Source organism: Ciconia boyciana, chromosome 3 (genome assembly GCF_034638445.1).
Source record: "Ciconia boyciana chromosome 3, ASM3463844v1, whole genome shotgun sequence".
Lineage (NCBI taxonomy): Eukaryota > Metazoa > Chordata > Aves > Ciconiiformes > Ciconiidae > Ciconia > Ciconia boyciana.
Window position 1 is genome coordinate 62,678,963 of NC_132936.1, and position 23,269 is coordinate 62,702,231.

General features: G+C 39.8%; 1 protein-coding gene across 8 annotated transcripts in view; it reads right to left on the reverse strand.

Annotated features, from left to right (window-relative positions):
* Positions 1-21,614, reverse strand: part of EPB41L2 (erythrocyte membrane protein band 4.1 like 2) — a 128,044-nt gene extending 106,430 nt beyond the window's left edge. For 7 of the 8 annotated variants that reach the window (XM_072855859.1, XM_072855858.1, XM_072855854.1 and 4 more), the window contains exons 1-2: positions 21,520-21,614; positions 17,365-17,446 (exon numbers count right to left, since the gene is read on the reverse strand). The gene's annotated coding sequence lies outside the window, so the exon portion shown is untranslated. Of the gene's footprint in view, positions 1-3,434; positions 3,456-17,364; positions 17,447-21,519 lie in introns of those variants that run through there. The other variant, XM_072855852.1, reaches the window with a different exon arrangement.
* Between the last annotated feature and the right edge of the window lie 1,655 nt (positions 21,615-23,269).

Sequence of the window (23,269 nt, forward strand, 5' to 3'; positions counted from 1 at the left end):
TGGTTTAAGATGCATCTCCCCAGCTGATGTCTAAAATGAACTATTTCACATACCTGGTTTAGAGAGAAGCCACCTAAACAGCTAACTAAAATAAACAAGGGACAATATCTCTGTCTTCGTAGGATGTGTGGAGAAAGTTGAAGCAGCAGTCTCTTATGTGGTAAGGGAAAGGGGGGATACAGGGAAAGTGTGTACAGTGGCAGAAGTTTCCTAAATGAGAACTGCTGCCAAAGAAATTATTAAAAGTAATCAAACCTTTCTGGTTTTATGCTATAAAGACAATAGAGACTTAATCTACAAAATCAACAATAATGCTTTTCTGCTAATTAATAACAACTTAATGAATGAACTATATGATATGGTTAAGGCAAGTAGTAACAGTAATGTATTTTTTTTTCTTGTCTATGGCTACAATCTCTTGTGAAATACCAAGTCCTCGGAAATGAAATTCAGGATCTTTGACTGAAGAGAGATATCTAGAGATAAAGATCAAGCTTTACAAGCTGTGGTACTGGCTTTTGGAATCTCTGCACAGAGAAATCCAGTCTTACGAGTATCTTCAGGAAGCAGCATAGACACATTAGTGATGTTATGAACTCAATTTTCAGACTTCACACTAGATAAAGACACCAGTACTCCTTTATCTTCATGACTAAGTTGTGTTCAATACCTTGACTCTAATAAGATACGAAACACTTTGCATGTGGTAGATAACTGAAACTATGGAAGACTCTACAGTTATTTCAACAGTCCTTTTATTGGCAGCACTTCAGTGCTCCCTTGAAGGAAAACAAATGTGCTAATCCAGTTCCTTTGAATTATGGAGAGTAGCTTCTATTGCACAGTAACCAAAGTTTTCACTCTTTGTAGCTTCAGCTTTTCTTGTTGCAGACTACATTTGAGATCAAACCGCAGACTAACAGATATGTGATAAAACTGCGCTAAGAGCACCAACAATTTGTTATTGTCAGACATTTCACACAACTACATATGTAGACAGGGAATTTACATGACATAAAAATATACCACAATACAAAGCTTACATGAAGTTAAAAAGAATGTCAGTAGATACGTTTCCATCTTATTTCCATTTCCATTCCATTTTAAGATGCTATTCAAAACCCAAATACCTCCTTAGTATTTGAGAAAACTGATTGGCTTTAAAAATCTTTCTTAAACACAAAACAAAAAATCACCACATTTTAACCAAAACCATAATATGTATTTAACTGCTCCATAAAAGCAGTTTACAGTCAAACAAGTTGTTCAAAATATTCCTTACAGATTTCTCTCCAGACCCCAAAGAATTAACTTTAACATTAAAGGGAATATACTAGATTTTAAGATGCAAGCTTTATACATTTTAAAGCAAGTTTTAAATACAATAAAATTTGCTTGAAGGCGTAAGTTGGAAAGACATATGCAATTCCATGATTTGGTACTCTTCATATTAATTCCACAGAATAATAAAATGTATTTGTAGATGGAATGTTCCCATAAAATTTCAGAACTGTGTTCTATTCAAATTATTTAGAAGAAGAACAAGTTTACATAAAATACTCAAACTGTGTTAACATAACACTTATTAAGCCTTATTAAAACCTTATTAAGCCTTATTAAACATATTTATATTAACAATTTGGAGTTTCTAAAAAAACCCATGCATAAAAAAGGTACTAAACTCTTCCTGAAAACCAAAGGACACTGGACATCCAGTCTTTTCCTCAGAATCTTTCCCATACAAGTGCATCTACTCTCATCATTTGCCTCTCTTCACGCTCCAGAAGTTTTAGCTTAGATATTTTACATGAAGTATTTTAATAGCATGGACATCACTATCACACAAAGTCTTAACAGAAAACAGAATCATGCTCAACTGTTTTTGCCCCTGTTCTTGTGCAAACGGGGAAGCCACTGTCACATCAAATGGCATAGTTATCAATAAAGGTCTGATCACTGACTGAGGTCTGAAGTTCACGACACTGTTTGGCCCCAGAGGAACTTTACAAAAGATTTAGCCATATACTTAAAAATTGGAAATATATAATGATCAACTTTTCATTTGATAAGCAAGAAGAGACTGCGTACAAAACTTCTAGAATGCCTGTGTAGGCAACTCCATTTGTAATTCTGGGGGCTGGTGCACTCAGACAATGGGTTATAGAAGATCTTTCAGATACAATTAGATTGCAGACCATTGGTTCCATCACAACAAGCCTGGAACATCCTCAAATTTAGGCAATATTCACAGGATGTTTAACTAGGATGCAGAGAGGGTTACTACCAACATGACCATCTTCTTGACTTCTCCAGCTATTCCCTACCCTCTCTTTCACCAGTGCACAAAGGAAGGAAAAGAAGCCAAGGAGACCAAGTAGTACCCAACCCCATGGAGCCTTCTCCCCCACTGCAGGCACTGGGATTTATAATCAAAACTGTCTGGGACACAGACTGCTGCTAGTGTTGCCTGCAATGCTGGCAGGCTGTTAAAGTTACAAAGAGAGAAGTATGTGCCAAAATATGTACTCTTGCTTGCCAAGCATATAATCCTGATGCATACTTCCTGATAGGAAAAGGATTTAATAAATATGAGACAATTTCCTTTTCCCTTTGCTTAAAAACGATCTTCTTTCCCATGTGCTTAAGGTCAGAGAAAAAGAAACGGCACAGCTTCCACATTTAAAAGAAGCTCAGTTAATTCTCTGCCTGGAATACTCAGCTTCATTTGATCGAGCATGTTCCCTATTTTCTTAACAACTCCGATGACAACCACCAGGACAAGTTTTGGAATCTAACTCAGTCTCTGCCTCCCATTACTCATGACACACTTCAAAAACATGTTGGAGGGTTAGATTTATTTGGTGAATATGGCCCCAGTTCTTGCCAGGCCCACTGTACTGTGCGGTCTACTAGTAGGTTCTCTCCTGATCTGAAACAGTAGAGGAACACTTGCGAAGGACAAAGGTTTTGCAATTGAGTCCTGGCACACCCTTGGTTAAAAATCAGGAGAAGGGAAGTTTGCTACAAACTTTCCATTGCCAGAGGTTTTAATTAAAACACAGGATACATACATGTTGATGGATAGCTTCTGATGTTTAAAAAGGCAACAGAAAGATAGTAAGTAGAAAAGCAAAATACATGGGTCAGGGAATCAAATAACAGACAGCATTACCATGCTGAGGCACTCAGATTGCTTTACTATATAGCATGTTCTAGTAATTAGTTTAGTATAACACCGTATGAGTGATACTAGTAAAATACTAGACAAAACAAGGCTAGGATTTCAAAAGAGTCCTCATTAAGGAAAAACTAACGGTAGCTAACAATAAATTCAAAAGATCTTGTTGAAGACCAAATGTAAAAGAGGTATTAATAACCATGTTAAAACCCTGCATCAAAAATAATCTTAATGCATTATTTAAGAAAATTCTTACTTTCATAATAAGGCTTCCAAAGAAGAATAATCAGTTGTCATTTAGGTCTAACAGAGAAGAGTTGTCCACATACTGAAAGATGCCAGGCAAATGACCTAAGTGTTACTAAGGTAACGATCATGACTATTTTCCCTAACTTGCAACATCCTTCTGCTAGTTAACATCTTTTCCTATCTGCAAAAAAGGAGGAAATAAGACCTTTTACTCATGACAAGCTGTCAGAGATTTCAGTTGCTAAATAAGATATATTCAGCTGAGAACTTACAGAGGATATAGCAAAACAGTTGACATGGCTTTTGGAACAAAAGTCAACAGCACAGAGTGCGTTTGTATAGCAGCAAGATTTGCCTGACAGCAAAAGGCAGTCTACAAATACTCAGTTTTACCAGAACCATTCTTGAATTTGAATTATTTACCATTAACCATTCTTGAAGCAAAAAGCACGCAAAAGTGTAAAAGATTTCAGAGGGGAAAAAGCCTGCTAAAGTAAATCAGAATTCTCAACTGAAGTTGGAAACATTAACTTCTGTCTCCCCATCATAAGATTCCCATAACTGCTGTAAGTCTAGCTACTGTACCTCACATACAGAGTTTAAGCGTCATCTGACATCTCCTCAAGACATATCTATACAAATAAATAATGATCAAAATGAAACAAAACAGAATAAATCTCTTGCCTTTGCTTCAGAAGCTAAATCATGTAACTTTTTATTTTTAACCCTTAGTTTACAAATCACAAGCTAGGCAAACTTTTTATGTATATATGTACATACATACACATACATACTTAAAAGTAAAAGCCATTCTCTGTATTGATGCTCTTTTGACTAATCCTCTCCTACCCTATTACTACCATCTGAAATACCTTATACAAGCCTGGAAGCTGGTCTTCAGAACCAAATATGAATTCTATGTTCTTATAAGCAGTGCCAAGGTAATCATTGGCAAAATGTATACAGACCCTACATGGCAGAGCGCTACAAGACAAAATAGTAGGACCCTCTCCCATAACTAACAGACGCCTATGGATTCACAGCAGACTGTTGTCTGGCACCACATCCCTGCTGCACGTTATGGTTTGCAGGTTCATCCAGTTTTAGGCTCCCCAGTACAAGAGAGCTAAGGACATACTGGAGCATGTCCAGCAAAGATGGTTAAAGGCTTGCAGCATCTGCCATATGAGGAAAGGCTGAGAAAGCTGGGATTGTTTAGCCTGGGAAAGAGAAGGCCTAGGGTCAGCGGATCTTATCACAGTATATAAACACCTGATGGGGGATAGTAAAGAAAATAGGGCAGGCTCTACACAGTGGTACCTAGCGAAATGATATGAGACAGTGGGGACAAATCAAAATACAGGAAATTCTACTTAAACATAAGGGGGGGGGTGGGAAATAATTTTTTTTTTACTTTGAGCGTCATTAAACACCAGAACAGGTTGCCCAAAGAAGTTGTGGAGTCTCCATCCTCAGAAGTATTCAAACCTGACTGGACAAGGTTCTGTGACCCTGCATTGAGCAGGAGAAGGGGTTAGACTGGGCAATTTCCAGAGGTCCCTTCCAACCTCAACAATTCTATAACTCCTGGCACAAATAAAATGACTAATCATGTTCTCCAAGGGAAGCAGGAAAAATAAAAAAGGTAAAGTTAAGACAAGAATGCCTTTACGTTCTCCTATGACAGATGCCAAGTACTTCACAAAAATAAAACTAGCTCAAACCAGCTAATAATCTAACCAAACTGAGACCAAGACATACCAACTATTATCAGATGTGTTAGGAATAGGATGACAAAGACTATTTTGAACTCTGACAAGAACCCTGTTTGAAACATTACAGTCATTGGCTTGGTTTCCTAGAGAAATAAGACCTGTGCAATCATACTGCCTGTTCATGTTTGTTATCCTTCTCTAGTAATGTTTAAGTTCAATAGTCAATTTTAACCAAATTTAGCAGTGGTCCAGAGGTCTCAATAATACTTAATTTCTACAGGACTCAAAACCATTTTGGCAGGAAAGAAATCCAAATTAGTGAAGAGTGTCTAGTATGAACCCATGAGTAACCTACTCTATTCAGCTTACTAGCTTTACAGTCGGCACTTACCAGTCAAACAAAATACATACTTACATAGTGATATTTGGACGGTTCTGCATCAAGTATATTTAGGGGATAATGGAAGAAAACAAAGGAAAGAGGTACTGACAGCACAGAAACATTTATTATTGACAGGAAGAAAGCTGACATTTTGTTATAAAGGAGAGCAAAGCAAAGTCATAGAAAACCATGCTTCATGAGTTCTTCCATTAGAACTTAGTTTCAAATATTTAAAGCCATGATGCTTTCAGGTAATCTTGAAATGAATTCTAAGGATTACAAGATGGTCAACAACATATTTGTCACCAGTAGCTAAGAGAAGGTAGTATTTCAGTATTCCCGTATCACTACTTCCAACTATTACTGAATATTATAGAGTGGAGCATCAGAGCACAAAGGGAAGAAAAAGGAGAAAGAACATGAGTGGAGCAATATTTCAAATACATGAAAAACTGATTATTACCTAAAAATTCTACTGTTCATGTCCTGCTTTTACCACACTACTACCACATTCATTAGAACGTTTTTGAAAGAAGTTAGCAGAAGCAAATCCAGCAATATAAGCCAATTTCAGCTGATATTGCATAGATGGGATCTCTAAATCCAGTTTATTCAGCTTGCAGGAATCTCAGCATGAGTTTCGCATTCTGAGTTTCTTCCCTCCTCTCCCTATCCACCACCATTACACGCAGAATGCAAACTAATTTGTGCCTCTAACCCAAAGAATCTGCACTCAGAAACACGGGGACGGTTAGCTGATAACAAAAGCACAAAGGGAGAGCTGTGAAGCTTTGCCTGCTGCAGGTATTTGAACTGATAATGCAGAGAGGATGATGTACATAAAAAAAAATCTGCATCCTGAATTGCTGGTTTGATAATTTTGGTCAAATATTCATGATGGTTTTGCAAGTATTCAAACTGAGTTAGTTCACACTGATTAGCAATGTACCTCAACTGTTGCAGCTGACAAATCTGAGAAAACAAAACTTTAGACAGTCATCCTGGAATTTTGGCAGCAGCAATTCCTCAGACTACAAATAACTCATGGCATCACTTCTGTACAGAAGGGCACAGAATTTGTTGCAGTTTACTTTATTGGGCATGGTGACCTCTAAGAGTGGAAGCAGAGAGCACAACCACTGTGTATGAAAACAGACCTGTCTTGTCCTGAATCAAAAGGTTACCTTTCCTCACGGCTGGGTAGTTCATCTACTTCCAATATGAGCACTAATGGACAGCTTCAAAGCTGCAATGATAGTTTAGACACATACACATCTTCACATATAGACCATATATAAAGCACTTTGGTCTCACCCAGGGAACTGACTATACCAACTTCCATATATTTTTCTTTTGAAGAACATACCAAGTTCAGTAGGCCATGTTAGAGGTATCGATCATAAAATAGATCGGAGAAGTTCATTTGCAGTTTGTGTAGAGCTTAAGCTGCTTAATTAAGTTTCTTGACTTGGAAGAAGAAAAAACAAGAGTCTAAATCAAGTTACAATACTCTCAAGACTCTACGGGGAAGAGAAAACAGTGAAGGGTCTTTGGCATCTTATTACAAGAACTCAGCACATCCGATTTAGAACTCTCATAATGGCATCTCAACCTTTTCTGACAAGTCAGGAGATACTAGAGTGTTATTAAATATGAGGTCTTTTAATGTTTATATAAGCTACAGAACAACACAGATACAATAGTCATAAGACCACCAAATATAAAATCATTAGAAAACATTCAGAAATCTCTTAATGCATCTATCTTTGCATTTTGGGGGTAAAAGAATCATAATTGTCACTACAATAAATCCCTCCCAAAAAGGTATTTTCTGCCTGACTATCCACTGCTATATTTCAACACCCTCTCTTGTGCGAATGACTGGTAATTATTTTAGAAAGTCACTATAACTAACCATTTTATTGCAAGAACTTTTTTAACTGATAAGTCACACAGTTTAAAAATACGATATTACTGTAGGCAATGACAGTCTAACATAACCAGAAGATATTAGTTCTGCTAATTAATACTCCTGTATTTCTTATACATTCTTTAAGTCAACAGCAACAACAGTCAGTGAAGATGTTTTAGAAATATTTTAGCTTTATAGACCGAGTTAAATGTTTAAGTCAAAATTCCCTACCTAAGAGGAAATAAAACCATCCACAGGAAACAAAGCAGCATCTTACTGATCATACATTGCTATGCTGACTCAAATGTCTTGTGAGCACAAAACCACAATAATGCAGTCATTGCGTTACTTAAGACTTCAAGTCTCTCTACTTCTCACTTTTTCTACTTTATGCTGTTCAAGAACTAGCTGCTAGACAGACCTTTGAATATCACCATTTTCACTATGATGTTAGACAAACAGCCACAAAGCCCACTAGCTGTAAGAAGAAAAAGACTAGCAGCATTTACCCATGAGGTGGAATAAGTACAGCTCATCCTAACAGGGTACAAAAGGCTGCAGAACAAAAAACATAGGTGACTTTTGAAGAAAAAAACCCCAACAAAACAGGGGGGGGGAAAAACCAAAAAACAACTTTAGATTCCTCCTATTCTCTTACTTCTCACCCCAAAAGTTGTGCCCTCTTTAGCACAGCAATCAGAAATGGAAAGGTACTGGAAGTCAAAGTCCAGGAGCTTGTACCTATGCTCTCCACATGCCTTAGTGACTTTTCTCTTGCTATCACTTCTCCCTGTGCAGCAGTAAGCTAAGAATTTAAAGAAGAGTGTGACCTTTCTGCTCCATTCCGCAAAACTTCTACACTAAAATTTGCAAGTGTGCTTTGAAGAATGGGAGCAAAACAACAAAGCATACAAATGATTCAAAAAAGTAACTACAACCAAATCAGTGGATCAAGCTGGAAAACTGAATATAGCACACATGCTCTCTTGGCTGAAAAGCACTGAATTGCTGGCAAAAATCTTGCAGAATATTTTAGTCCTTTGCAGAATTACCAGCCCTTCGGGGTATTAGCATCAAATACAGTTTTGTCATGTGAATGACTGCATACTCTTGAAAAGTAAGTGTAGCCTATGGCAGTGCTTTTCAAGCATAGAGACAGGCCAGTAAACTGAAAGGTTTTTCATGCAAAGGAAGATATACCTCAAAAGATAACAAGGCATCTCCCTTAGTCTGACAGGGTGAAAGGAGCAACAACTGTTTTCAAAACAAGAGGTTAGAAGGACTCCATGGGAGCATATTCAGCTTAGTTTGATTTCACAGGAGAAGAGGCTTTATATTGTAATCATGTTGATGTAAGATCTATATTAGCTTATCTAATTTGCAGCAATAGTTATGTTGCCTATTTTTAAACAAAGAATTCTGAGGTGGTTCCTTCAATTTCAGCTAAAGCCCTGAATGTGATCACCTTCATATAAAACAACAAGAAGCCTTCCACATTAAACTAGCGTAGCTTTTAAAAATCCCATCTGTGGATCGGGTAACATTTTACTGCTCACAGCAGAGACAAGAAGTTTTGCATACCTTTGCAGCATATCATCATCAGACCACTCTCAACTCATTACAAACGTTGCTTTAGTGATGACCAGCAGAGCAAAAGCCATCTTCAATTCTTCAGTAGTACAGGACTTTGTAAACAACAGTAGTGTTTACTTTAGAGTTAATTCAAGGGGAGACCAAAAAAGACAAGAGAACAGAAGAAAATGAAATGGGGAGGAGAGGTTACAAAGGGCTTGCTTGGAACTGAAAGGATGAAGGGGAGAGAAAATATGAGGAACCACGCCTTTAGAGGATAAACTGAGATGAAGGGGAGGGAAAAAGAAACCATACTCAAAACAGTACATCTACTGCTGAAAATGGAAGCCCAACTTCAGTTGCTTAATGTAACCTCCATACAGACCACAGATACTCAGCCTCCTACTTTAAAGGCATCTCTCTAAGTACATTCTTGTTTTAAAGGTCCCATGATAGGAGCAATAGTTCAAAAGTACGGTCCTTGAATGACCTGTGGACACAGAGTTGCCCACTGATGTCACTACTTTAATAAGCTCAAATTTAGCATTGAAGAAAAAAAAAAAAAATTGCAATCTAGTTAGTGACCAAATTTGCTGTTCAAATGTTTGCACATACAAGTTACATATGATCAAAGGTACAAAAGTCACACTCTACTTTCTAAGCTCACCAAACCAGACAAAGAAATATTGAATCAGTCAGAAATGTCTCAAGTATCTCCAGCTCCAATCCACTCCTACACAGTGCTACATTTTCCCTCCATGCCATCATAGTTTACATACCATTTCAGACTAATAATGCTCTGCAAAAATATGTTTAAAGAAAACAAATTTCTGTAATTTTATTTTATGCTACTGAAAAGTAGAAACAATTATAATTGTAGGCTTGCAAAAGTCTAATGGCAAAACATGGTTTGTCTTCCATAAAAAAATAACTGCTAATACCCTAACAATAGCAAACAAACAACTAGAAAAATGGTACAGGTGGAATTCCCATTATAGCAGAATCTTGCTGTTCCAAAAAGTATTTAATACTCATGAAGCTTTGTTTTGGCAGATGTCAAAGTTGCTATTTTATTATTTTGTTTCTCTTTCATTTTATAAAAGAAGTATACACTGAAAAACTTTCCAACTTTGTTTCTGTATAGAAATCAAACTAACGTTCTGGCATGTGAGAAAGTTACTCGAGCCTCTACAACACCAAGAAACTTCAGTAAGAGAATTTGCACATAATTATTCAAGTACCAGTTACATTCTTGAACTATCAGACAATAATAGTATACCTGAACACCTCTGGGAAAAAAGACTTAACTGCACAAACTCAGACATTTTTGTATCTCTAACAAAATTAGACTAATCCAAGTCATATTTGTCATGAAACATCACTGTTTTGCATAAGTATATAGGAACCCTCTTCCTCTAATCAGGATGAGATACTTTGAAGAATTAAAGTGTCATCTGACAGCAGACCAATGCCATCACAACACAGCACTGCCCTTGCAGACTCCCCCCATACACATATAGCAGCAATAGACTTGGAGGTAAGTGACTGGCTCCATCCAACACATTGGTGGGAGGCAGAACCTGACACTAGTCAGCAGAAGCTGCTCTTCTCTATAAGAAATAAAAAACTCCATATCCATGAAAAAGAAAACAAAAAACTTTGTTTCCCCACAAAAGAGGGATTGTCTTTATTCCATTTTATATTAAAATGAGGGTGAGAGAAAAACAAGCAAGATTTGACAAGCTGCAGAAACCATGGGCAACACGTAAGTACTACCTAACACAGTGTAATTCAAAAGGATTGATAAAGCAGGATATTCCTCTAAAAGAAGCTCTAAGGGCCTGCTGCATTACTAAGTTTCAGCTCAACTAATTACATATTAAAAATAATCTGACTTTACTAAAATTAAAAAAACCAACAACCTTTTCCACTCAAAAGTTACCTCAAAGAGGGAAACTGCAAAATTTAATTAAAAATGGATTCAAATTTAATAGACAACAGCATCCAATAACAAATAGAAGGTAGACCAAAAGAAAATAGTACTCAAGGAAAATACAATTAATTCCTAATAAAAAAAGACATATGTCTTTACTAAGGTTAGGAGCAACCAAAAATATCCCATGGCGACATCAATGCATTTTATAATACTGTCTTGCACTAGCTCCTGATGCTTAAAACTTAAAGCACTTTCCCTATTACAAGAACCAGGAGAACTTCTTCATACACTATGTGATACAAATTCTAATGCACAAAATACAAGTACTTCAGTCCTGCTTTGATTTTTATCACTGCTGATACAGCCATTTCAGCTCTGAAGTGGTAGCTGATCAAAAGCACAGTCCAATACCGGAGGAGTATGATCAGAGCAAAGAATTCACCTCCAACATGAACATGTGAAGTAAAAAAAACCACCAAAACCCAAAACACCACAAAACAAAACAAAAAAACCCTTACCTTTTATAAAGTTTCCTGTATCTTCTATAAGAAGTTTTTATCAATGCCATTTTCATGTCATCCAACCTACCTTTAAGTTCTTAAATAAAAGTATTAGTTAACAATCTCTCCTAATGATGACCCACGAAATAGACAATACAAAAGATTTACAATACCTTAATCAAGTTATTTTTGTTAGGTTCCTGTTCACTCTGAACTGCAGGGAAGTTTGCCCTACACCTAAATGACAATTTTTTCCCCTACTATTTTTCTGAATCCCCAACAACTTCCTGACCCTTAACTCAAAACTTAAAAGCATTTCTCAAGAACAGTATCTCCTAGAAATCTATAAACATCACCTAACTCTGCTGTGCTAACCTATCCATAGCCCTGGATGAAGCTAGTTTTGGGTTTTTGGGGTTGTTGGGTGGTTTTTTTTGTTGTTTTGGGGGTTTTTTGGTTTTTTGAAGCAAATTTTTTAAGCAAAGAATAAAGTTTCATTGAATAGGATCTCTGAGAACATGAACTTTGTTTTTCTTCAATTTGACTTGCTACCATAACTACGTGATCAGTTTACCACAACACACCTATGGACATACTGCCTGAGTTATCTGAAACAAAGCTTCAGTCAGGGCGGGGGGAAGCACCACCAAAAAAACCAAAAAGAATCAGCCAGAGGAAAACTGCATTCTTCCAAAAGAAATGCCTGTGCTTTTACCTTCTTGACATAGCCAAAGATCTGAAAATACACACAGAATATAAAATCATCTGTTGTGTCTTGTGCAGTTAATTTAACTGCTTATATACTGATCCTTCTAGCCAGCATCATATACTATTGTTAACCTTGGGAACAATACAACATAAAAACCTGCTTAGAATTTGAAAACTAGCATTTGCAGAAAAGTCTCTCTAATGTAACTACTTAAATGGAGTCTTAAAACATTTAACCAAAAAAGTCAAATAAAAACTGACGTGTTTTTAACATGAGTAAAACAAGAACACCCTTGTGAGCTTTTGAACAGAAAGGATCCACAGATTTTTAGTATCTTTTGCAAGCAAGCAAAGATCATTCAGCAGTAAAAGAAAGCAGCAGGTTGATTTTAACTTCAATAAGCTTGACATCTAAACCACAACATACTAGCTTTTTTGCCCCTTTTTTTTTTTTTTAAAGAAAAAAAACCAAAACCCACTTCACCAGACAAATTAATCTTCCCACATCATTCACCAGTTTATGGATACAAGATGTTTCAACTCAGAAAGTTAGGGCTCATGACAATGACTGAACAGTTCAGACAATAAAAACTGTTTTCATCTGGTCCCATTCCAAAGTTTTAACACTTTTACGTATGGTGTACATCTTGCCCTTTATCTAAGGCATATGAAATACTCTAAAACAGCACCAACACTTGGGGAATTTTATGGTAAACCAACCATCTTCATAGTAGGTGTTGCCTTGGAACACAAGTTAAGAGAACGGAAAAAAAAATATTACAAATCAGGGAAAACTGAAAAAAGGTCTGAAAAATACAAAAAAGTTGCATTTTTATAAAAGCAAAAAATGGCTGAAGCAAATCTGCTCCCAACATATCAGGAGCATGTTTTGCATTTTTCACATTGGCGTTTAAAAATCCATTTGCAGGCAGTAAATAAAACACTTTTCATTCTTAGCCCAGTACTTCAAGTCCCATGATTCCTCAAGATAAAGAGTTAAATCATTTAGACTTTAGAATAAGTTAGCTGAAGTGTATTTTACTGTGCTAATGTATGTGTATTTTTATAAAACTTCATTATGCTTTCTGAAATACAAGAAACAGAAGTCCATAATACATACAAAGACAAGAAGTAATGCAGCTTCTAGCATCATCCTTTCATATCAGAGCTAAAATTGCACACACTTTTCCTCCAGAAGGATCTGTCTCACATTTAATACCGGGTCTCTGGTTAAGATAGCAAGTATTCTGTCAGGATTATTGAGCTTGTAATGGTCTAAGGATGAAAGTAAAATGTAGGCTTATGTATCTTTTACTAAATTTGCTAAAACAAGTGTGCATGGGTGTGTAGGGGGAGGCAGTGCTAAAGAAGTTTATGTCTTCAGCCCCTTCAGGTCTTCAAAAAACAGGAAAATCCAGTTAAATTTGTTATATATGGTTTCTTAGATCTTGATTATTTGAATATATCACACTGGCACTCCTCCCAAGTCAGAACACTGTCATTCACTACTGTGTTCTGTAGTAAGATTTCATTTTGTGTTTAGATGAGGTTTTTAAACATAGATCTCTGGCAATGTAAGTCATTTTACAGAGCATTTTTATGGAGAAGGCACCTTTTCTGCAAGCATTTTCTCACCTACAACACAGAATTGAAGTATTCCCAAATTCACTTATATATAGTTTCATTTCTGCTACAGTACAGGAACAATGTGCTGGTAATAGTATGGTAATAATAGATCCTTTTTTTCCAGAATACATCAAATATTCGGTTTCTACTGTAAGTCATTATTCTATTCTGCAGTTATCCCATGGAACTTAAATAGCACCTTTACTTTCTGAAATGACACTGGGACTAAATTCAACTGTGACCAAAAAAAAAAAGTAATGTTTTAATATGCTATATGTTTCACCTTTTCTACTGAATGGAATTAAGAGATAAAGAGTGAGAATATGGATTTCACCCTTCAGAAATGTGTCTTACCCTTCTGAATGAAAATATTTCCATTTCCAAGTATTCAGAAAAAGTTACAATGGTGTCATGTTGTAAGCAAATATCATACTCAAGGCAGGAGGAGGAAGGAAAAATAAGTAAATCTAAGTGCACAGATCTTATTAAACATTAATTGCTTTCTATAAGACATCCTCAAGCACACAAAAAGTAGAGAAAGCACACTATGAAAGTGAGCCCAAATATCCAACAGCTTAAGTTAATTAACATGAGATAATTAGAGGTCCAAAACAGGTTTAATAATAAAATCACTTGCAACTGGAGTTTGTAAAGAAGGAGTAGTAGCATTGATATGTAGCAATCCCAGGCTTGGTCCGAGGAGTCGCCCCTGACCATTATGTAGCTAACCTCTTGTGAAAGATTACTGCCATACAAAAGTGTTGACTACAGAGGGGACAAAGCAGCCTTAAGACCAAACATGGACTTAAGTATGAAGTTTATGCTATGACATTCCTTGGGTTTTGGTTGTGGGTTCCCCCCTCCCCCTTCCTTTTCCTCTAGACATTGGATTTGCTTCAAGATTCCTGGTCCAATAATGCAATATCCTACCAGGAAAAGTATCCAAAAAGCCATACAAGAAAAAGGATCCAGTCCCCTAAGAGAAGATCACTGATACACAGGCTTACTATTTTGCCACATTTCTTTAACTGATTGATGATGGAACAACAGCAGTTACAGTATTATTTAAGTACAACATTTAAGTACAACTTCAAAAAGAGGAAGCCAAACAGGGGATAAAACAGCTTCTTTCAACTGAGAAACAGCAAATAGTTCATTTACAAATAGCATCTACAAAGTACAAAACACTGTATTTGGAAATTGAACAAGAACTTTCAAATCCAAAATTGAAATGTTCAAACTCAAATGAGTTTGCAGGACATACTCAGTATATTCTAAAATATTTTATTAATGAATCCTCGCTTTTGTGAGTAACTGGAAGCAATAAAAATGTTTCTACAAATGTGAAACCCAAGTGCGTATTTTTATAATCAGATTTTAATTTTAGTTTGATTTTCAGAAGAAGTAGGATACATGCTGAATCAATCAGAATTTAAAGGTCTACCTATTACCAATTCAAAAGCTTGCAATAAGAATATATATTTTAAATCCCATATACAGGATAACTGAGTATTTCAAATTAGAAAAAGCTGTTCTAATTTTCCATTGTGGTAAGAGGTCACATCATGCATTTTAAATACATACTGAAGAATGTTATTAAAAATACAAAAACTATGTTCTTAAAACGTTGTAGTCAAATTCTTATCCAGGCCACTAAAAAGAATACCGCAGTTATAGTCTATACTTCTCAAGCCACAGTAATGGGATAGCAGTAATTTACAGTAAAATCTGGTGTTACATTTAGCTGTACAACACTACTAATTACAGAGTCATTTCAACAATAAATATTTGGTTAAACTCTGCTTTGTCATCAGTGCAAGCAATTTAAGATGAAACTGATCTTTCAGAGTGTCCACACTTCTTTTTTAGAGTCTATTTTTATTTTCTGGTAACCGAACATCTTTTCCTACAGAACATTTCTCCAGAACTAGTGCTTTGCAAACAGAAAACCGCACAGACAACGTTAGAAGCAAAAGGGAAGATTCAAACCTAGAGCACCAAGGCAATCCATAGTCCCCTTTAAACTGTCCTTAGCTAACCCTATTTTACCATTCAATGACAAAGTCTTCTAACAATGACCTTACAAGAGCACACAGGCTGCATCACTTAGCAACAGCAAGGTAAGTTAAAAGACAGGCCATATCACACCCTTCAGAAAAAAAATCCATGGAGAAACCAAGACAGAGACGAATATGAGCACCATGGTAGATATAATATCAAGTAAAACACTCAGTTAACTCCCTAGACACTGACAAAGAAGTCTCCAGCTTTAAAGAGAGGATCCTCCTGCAATGCTCCTTCACAACAAGGTCTCTGAAGAGCCAAGGTACTATTAATAAAAGCACTACATAGATGAATGGCAGTAGTAGCTTATCTCCACTAGAAAAAACCCCAACCAACCAACCAAAAAGTAATAATAAAAAAACCAAAACAAAACACCCCAAAACACTAATACCTGCTTCTGAGAATATTCAGAGACAGCCAATCAGTATTTATACAAGAGACCAACTTAACAGAAGTCAGGCCTTCAAAGCATCTCATACTTGAGTCCAGTCACAAACATCATGCCACCATCAAAGGAATGTTGTGATGTGCAGAGCAAAGGGTAGGCATCTGAAATTCTCCTTTATGAGACCTCATAAACATTACCTATAATTGAGTCCTCTATTCTCATAAGAATGAGAAAAGATCCAGCTTTCCTCCAGAACTAGGAAAAAACCCAGGGTACAGGAGTGTAGAAGGCAAGAAGGTGAAGATAATTATTTGAGAAGGGAAACAGGATTTGAGTTTTGTTTTGTTGGGGTTTGAAGTTTTACATATCAAGTCCATAGATTTCTGCTGATTTTTTCTACTTTGAAGGTAGTATGTCAGATGTAAGGAACTACATAAAGAATATAAAATGGAGAAACCAAGCCATGAGCTGTAAACTGAAATTAGAGAATGCTATTCAGCATTACTGTCAGCAATGCCTATACAGCATGCTGAGCAGGTGGCAGCACTTACAGAGTTGCTCTAATGCAGTGTTTGCATAGTGCCACTAAAACATCAGACACTACTGCAACGGAAACAAACTTTTTTCCCCGCAAGTCTGTTAAAATAAACAAGCATGCATTCTTGCTAAGCTGCCCCACTTGCATTACGTGCAAGTCTATAATCTCATACCATCCACAGAACATACTTTTCTCATTTCACTAGACAAAAAGAATGGCTATTTTTTGATTACCCAATAGAAATTAATTAATATTCTGTTGATATGGCCTTCACTTAGTCTGTAAATCTTTACAAAGTACTCAAAGACAAGGTGAAGTTTATGGAGGAAATAAGTCACTAGTAAAATTACCTTCACAGAAGAGTTTATGTCACAAACTTTTTAATTAAGAATGTAAGACTTGCTAAAAGTCAAAATATTTAGTGTATCATTAATATGTTCTTTCCTGCATAATATTAAAAAACTGACAACTTAAACCATGTAAATTTATCACATCAACGGCAAAAATATTTGAGAAGTTGAAACAGAACACAGAACTTCACTTTAGTAAATTCCTACAGTGAATTTTCTGATATTAAAAAAAAAATCACAAGTTACCTCTAACTCCAGTACAAGTCTTGAAGATTAGTAGAATGCAATCAACTATGAAAACTAGATAACAGCACGATATCTTCTTTACCTATAAGAGAGAGTTAAATTTGAAGTCAAATTACACCAAAGATTATCCCACCAACCAAGTGAATTAGAAAACCAGATAAGTGAAACTGAACTGTGCTTAAATGAGAAATACATTTTTAAAATGTGAACACCCTTCCAAATAGGAAGAGAAAAATACACAATCATTTAACTTGCATTTTGATTTACCTCTTTTAAAAAAATAGGAGTTTGGCAGTTTATTATAAATCTAACGCTCTTAAAGTCAAGAGGAGTCTTTTCTTTCAATTTAGAAAGGCAGAAATAACCCCTTACAATGCAGTTTGATGTCTCATATAACCCAGGCTATAACACAATCACATGTTCCCACATCCCCTTTTCTTGCTCCCATCCCCTTTCTTGTGTTCAGCCATTGTGTGAATATACAGTGAACACTTTTCCAACACTGCTTTTCTTGGGTTAATTTTGCCTGCAATGAGAAAGAAAGCTCACCTTCCCTCTTCTCACTCCCCCCCAACTTAAGATCAGTTCCAGAATGAAACTGCCATTTGGATTAGAACATCTTTCACAGGAAAGCATTCAATCTTGCTTTAAAAATATTTAATGGCAGATACACTACACACTACAACCTTTGGTAAAATCATTTTTACCCTACTGAAATTTACACATGGTAAACTACAAATGTAGAAAGCTTGTCCTCTTTCAATAATTAAAGTAATGCTGTACACTACAGACATAACTATTAAAAATGTAAGCCATTTAGAGTCTTTTCCTGCCACTAAATCCTTTCATAGCCACTATTATCTGCTCTTGTCCACATTACAGGCACATCTATCAGCATTTTATTTTGTTCCCTCCCTTTTTAATCCTTAAAGAGATCAATCTTTTGTATTGAAACATGGTTCCCAGTTCTTGTAACTTTTTAAATTCTTTCAGGTTATTACTATCAACTTGCTGAAGTTTAACGTCAAAAGTGAACACAGAATTCAAAAAGAAATCCCATAAGCATCAATTACAGAAAGATTTTATTACCTTGTCATATAAATTATATGTTGTTTATATACCTAGTTTGATTTTTTGAACAATGACTTAAAAGAGATCTTATGTTCAAATCATTGTTAGTCACAACCCACAATACCACCTTTAAACGTCTGTACTTCCCAGAACACTTTCCCATTTTCCACCTATGACCCACATTCTTCACCCTTAAACGTCTGACTCGGGAGCTGGCCACATGAAAAATGCATATTTTGCCTATATCCACACTCACTAAATGATTCAGATCATACTGAATACAATAAGTAATACAATTATTCTTCAGGTTACCCCCTCTAAATGAGAGCCATTCAGTGTTGGCGCTGAAACCTCATTAACAGACATCAACAAGCCAGACTGGCTTCAGAGAGCTGCCTTCATTTGCTCCTACTTTTTAAGTTACATCAAAAAGTGGTAATAAAATCAGAAACTTAGTATGAATTGACCACAATTGCTGGAGACTTATCAAATTAGAAGTGGAACAAAAGGTATATTTCCAAAGGAATGAAGCCTGGAAGTCTATTCCACTCGGCCCTGGCTGTTAAGAAGCTTGAACTGTCCCTCTTCTCCACTTCCAACATGTGCGCACACAGAATATGTACATTTTTGAAAGTCTTGTCTAGACCATTCTAAAGGGCATTGTTACACTGCAAGCTCATCTGCCATGATATAAACCTCGAGGTCCATAACCTCTGAAAACAGGGAAGGGAAGGTCATATTCTAAGCCCAAAGGGAATCAAACTCAGCAGAAGGCTACAATTTAAGCAAGAGCAAGCAGCTCAACTTCCCACCATAGAGGTTAACACCAGACAGAAAACAGCATGGCAAGCAGAAATGGAAACTTGTTGGAAGGGAGGAGAGTAGCAGCTGAAGCAGAACACTTCGCCTGAATACTCTTTAAGGGCCGTTCCTGCATAACCCAGGATGCCACGAAACAGGTTCTGAACTGGGTCTGTTCTATAACTAGTTGGCTCTGTAGCTTCGGGAATTAATTTATCTGCTGTTTGAAACTTTAAAATATCATGACAAAGGATGCAGCTTTATTTTTTTAAGATAGTTCCTGTTAAAAAAGTACTTTGCCATTTCAAACTCCCCAGGCCTGGAAATATGCAAGTTTATGAGAATTTGCTGAAGGCTAAGTTTTCCAGAACTACGTGCTTGTTGCATTTCACTAACACTCTGGAAGCACCCATGCTAGCAGACAGGAAAATGAGGCAGTAAAGCTAAGCAAAGCACTATATGTCAATGAAAAAGCTATAAATTACATGGTTTTAATTAAAAATGGGACTTAGACAGCTTTACAAGAAGAAAAAACATCCTAATTGAACTGTTTGCTAGTCTTTACTGGTATCAAAGCACCTTAACCTAAGTTTACTCCCTAGCTGGCTATTACTTGTTCCCTGGCAGTGATTTATTTCAGAAGCTGTTTCTGGAAATCATAATCATTAAGATGACAAATCCTCAAACCAACTCCCTTATGTCAATCAGCAATCATTCATACAGTAACCTCCTTTAAGTCCATCCTAGCCATACACATGCATGCATGCATGCACAATACTATTAACATCAAAAGGTATTAACTTCAACTCAGTGGGATCTTCACCTGTGTAAAAATGCTGCACTAAAAATGTCACCACAGTGTTAATAGCTCTTTTGAGAGTATTCAGACTTCACAGTACTGTAATCAAAGCCTTAGAAAAGAACAATAATAGGAAAAGAACTTTGGACTTAAATTTATAAATAACGTCTCAATTTTTTTTAAAGACCTCGGTGCATAATGTTCACACAGAGGCCAGGTCATCACATATTGAAAGGTAGACTGTTATTTTTATTGTATTGTGTGCTCTTTAGTGGGTTTTGTATTGCATGTTCTTTAGCAGACTCCTGTATGTTCTTTAGCAGGTAAAGAACATCCAGTAGGATTCTACAGATTTTTATTCTAATCCTGAAGAGAAAGGAAATTGGGCATGTACAGGCTTCTTCAATTTCATCCAATACCTAATTATTGATAAACAGCTTCAGTGCAGGGTCCTATTTAGCTCATTTTTCTGCAGTTGCTCACTTACAGCCGAAAGAAAGAAACAGCCCAAGACGCAAACGGATGAAGTTATCAGAATGAGGAGCAGTGCTCTAGGAGGAAAAAATACTAAAAAATCTCCTCTCCTCACGCAGCATTCATACGACGGGGGCGGGAGAGTAACCGATAGAAACCAGGCCAGATTTTCGGGGAAAAATACCCCTCTCTTGCCTGGCAGTCTCACGCCAGGAAGTGGCAGACCCAAAAGGGCAGCAGATGCGGGGACGGCCGCGACGGCGGGAGCACGTCCAGCCGCGGCCGGGGCGCCCCGACGTGCCGTCCCCCGGCGGGGCGGGCTGGCGGGGCGCGGCGGCGGACGGCCGGAGGCTGCGGGCAGTGCCCGCGGCAGCAGCCCCGCGAGGGACATTTGAAACTGAGCGGCGAGAAGCGGCTCCGCACGGCTCGCCTCGCCGGGACCTGCGCCCGAACCCCCGCGGAAAGGAGGGAGGAGGGGAGTGAGGGAGGAGTCGGTCCCCTCAGAGAGCCCTGCCCGCCCCAGAAGGGAAAAGGCCCCACCGCGCGGAGGGGCTGCGGCGGCTCCGCCGCCGGCGGGGAAGAGATCCCCCCCCGCCGCGGCCGGCGCTCCGGACACGCTTCCTCAGAGCCGCTGCCGCCCCCTGCCGCCCTCCTCCCACGGCCGGCCCCGGCTCTGACAGCCCCCGACCTCCCTCCCGCCCGCCCAGCAGCCGCTCGGGGCCGGGAGGGAGGGGGCAGCTCTGCCCGCAGGACGAGCGCCCGGCCCGGCCCCGCCCGCAGCGGACGGAGCAGAGCGAGGGAAACCGCCGACGGATGCGGGGCAAAGCGCCGACGGATGCGGGGCAAAGCGCCGACGGATGCGGGGCAAAGCGGCCCCTCTACGCACGGCCGCCCCCCCCCGCAGCGCTGCGGCTGCCTGGCGCCCTCCTCCCCGCTACCCCCCGCTCCCCACCGCCGGCGGGAGGCCCCACTCCGCCACACTCCCCCAGGGACTCGCTCCCCGCCGGTACCTGCCGCCCAAACGGCCGCCGCCGCCGCTCGCGCTCGCATACGAAATTGAAGTTCCCCAACCGCAGCCGTCAGCCCAGCCCGGGAGAAACCCCCGCCGGCCCCGCCCCCCGGCCAATCCGCGCCCCGCCCGCCCCCGCGCCCCACCCCCGTCTCCTCCTCGGCCGGCCCTCCCCGGCGCCGGCCCGCCGGCTGCCCGCTCCGCCCCCGCCCTCGCCGCCGGGCCGCGCCCATCGCCATTGGCTGGGGCGGCCGTCAATCGTCGGAGCGGCAGCTTCGCCCCGCCCCCTTCTGGGCCACCTCCAACGGCCGCTGCCCGTCAGGGGTGTGGAGGCCCCGGCCCGGCCGGCAGCCGTAGCCGAGTGGCCGGGAGGGCCACGGGAGCGCTGCTGCAGCGTGGGCACCCGCATCGGAGGGATGGCTGCCCGGGAGCGCCGCTGGCGAGCCAGGGCCCCGGGCGAGCGGCGCGGCGTGCCGCAGGCGCCGCCTCGCCCCTTCCCGACTCGCCGGGCTCAGCGCCGGCGCTGCGGGCGGTGAGATGTCGCTGTCCCCGCAGCGCCTGTCGCAGCGGTGTCTCCACGCAGACTCGTAATCCGCCGATGTTACGCGGAATGAGCTCTTGCCGGGCTGCGAAGGAGGCCAGCGGCACCGCGGGCTGTGCGGGTGGGGAGCGCAGCGGTAGCTGGGGGGAAGGAAGCGGTTACCCCTCTCAGCCCCGCGCTCCTCAGACGCCGCGTTGACGCAGCCTCCAGCCGGGCACCCCGCGCGGGAAGGACGCGGACACGCGGGAGCGAGCGCAGCAGAGCTGCCGAGGTGGCCGGGCTGGAGCACCCCTCCCGTGCGGGCTGGGGCTGAGGGACGGGGCTGGTTCAGCCTGGGGAAGAGACCGCGATGGGCGGCTAACAGCAGCCCCCCAGCACCCGTGGGAAGGTGGTGGAGAAGATGCAGCCAGGCTCTGCACGGTGGGAGGCTGAGGGACACCGGGCGTGAGTTGAAATGAGAGGTTCAGCCTGGGTGTAAGGAAAAGCTCTTTCATGCTCAGGACAGTCGGGCAATGGAGTGGGTTCCTCGGGGGTTTCCCACACCCAGGTGGACACAGCCCTGAGCAGCCTGGTCTGACCATGCAGCTGACACTGCTGTGAGCAGGAGCTTGGACTGGAGACCTCCTTACAACCTGAAATTTCTAATGATCTACAGTCTTGATGGGGGTTGTCCTCCACTTTGTTAAAGATCTTTCAGATGCCTTTGTGGATGCTGACCGCGAAAAGGCCTGGATATGAAAAACCTGATGGAGGGCAAGGGCAGCTGTTGCGCTGTCCAGGCTGCCAGCCCCAGGAGTGCTGTGGGTAGTCTGCCCTTGGCACCTTCCCCACCTAAGGGCAACTCTCTTACCCTAGGCCTTTGGACTCTCCTTTAAACCATGTATTAGCCTTTTCATTGTCTTTATAACTTTTCTTCCAGCATATGAAAGGTGTGTCAAATCTTGGACCAAGAGGTGATGCTCTGGCCTGGAATTTGTGCATTTATGTACAAGAAGGAAAGAAAAAGCTGGGAGAGAAATGTGGTACTAGCAAACAGGTGTAAAAAACCAAAACCTAACAACAAACCAACAAAATGACTGTCTGGTTAAGAAAGCAAGGCCTCTGTTAGCTTTGTCTTTTCTCATTAAGAAAATTATTTACATTACATGCACTCATACTGAATTTGCAAAATCCAGCACACAGTATATGGTGCCTGTACAACTTCAGTTCA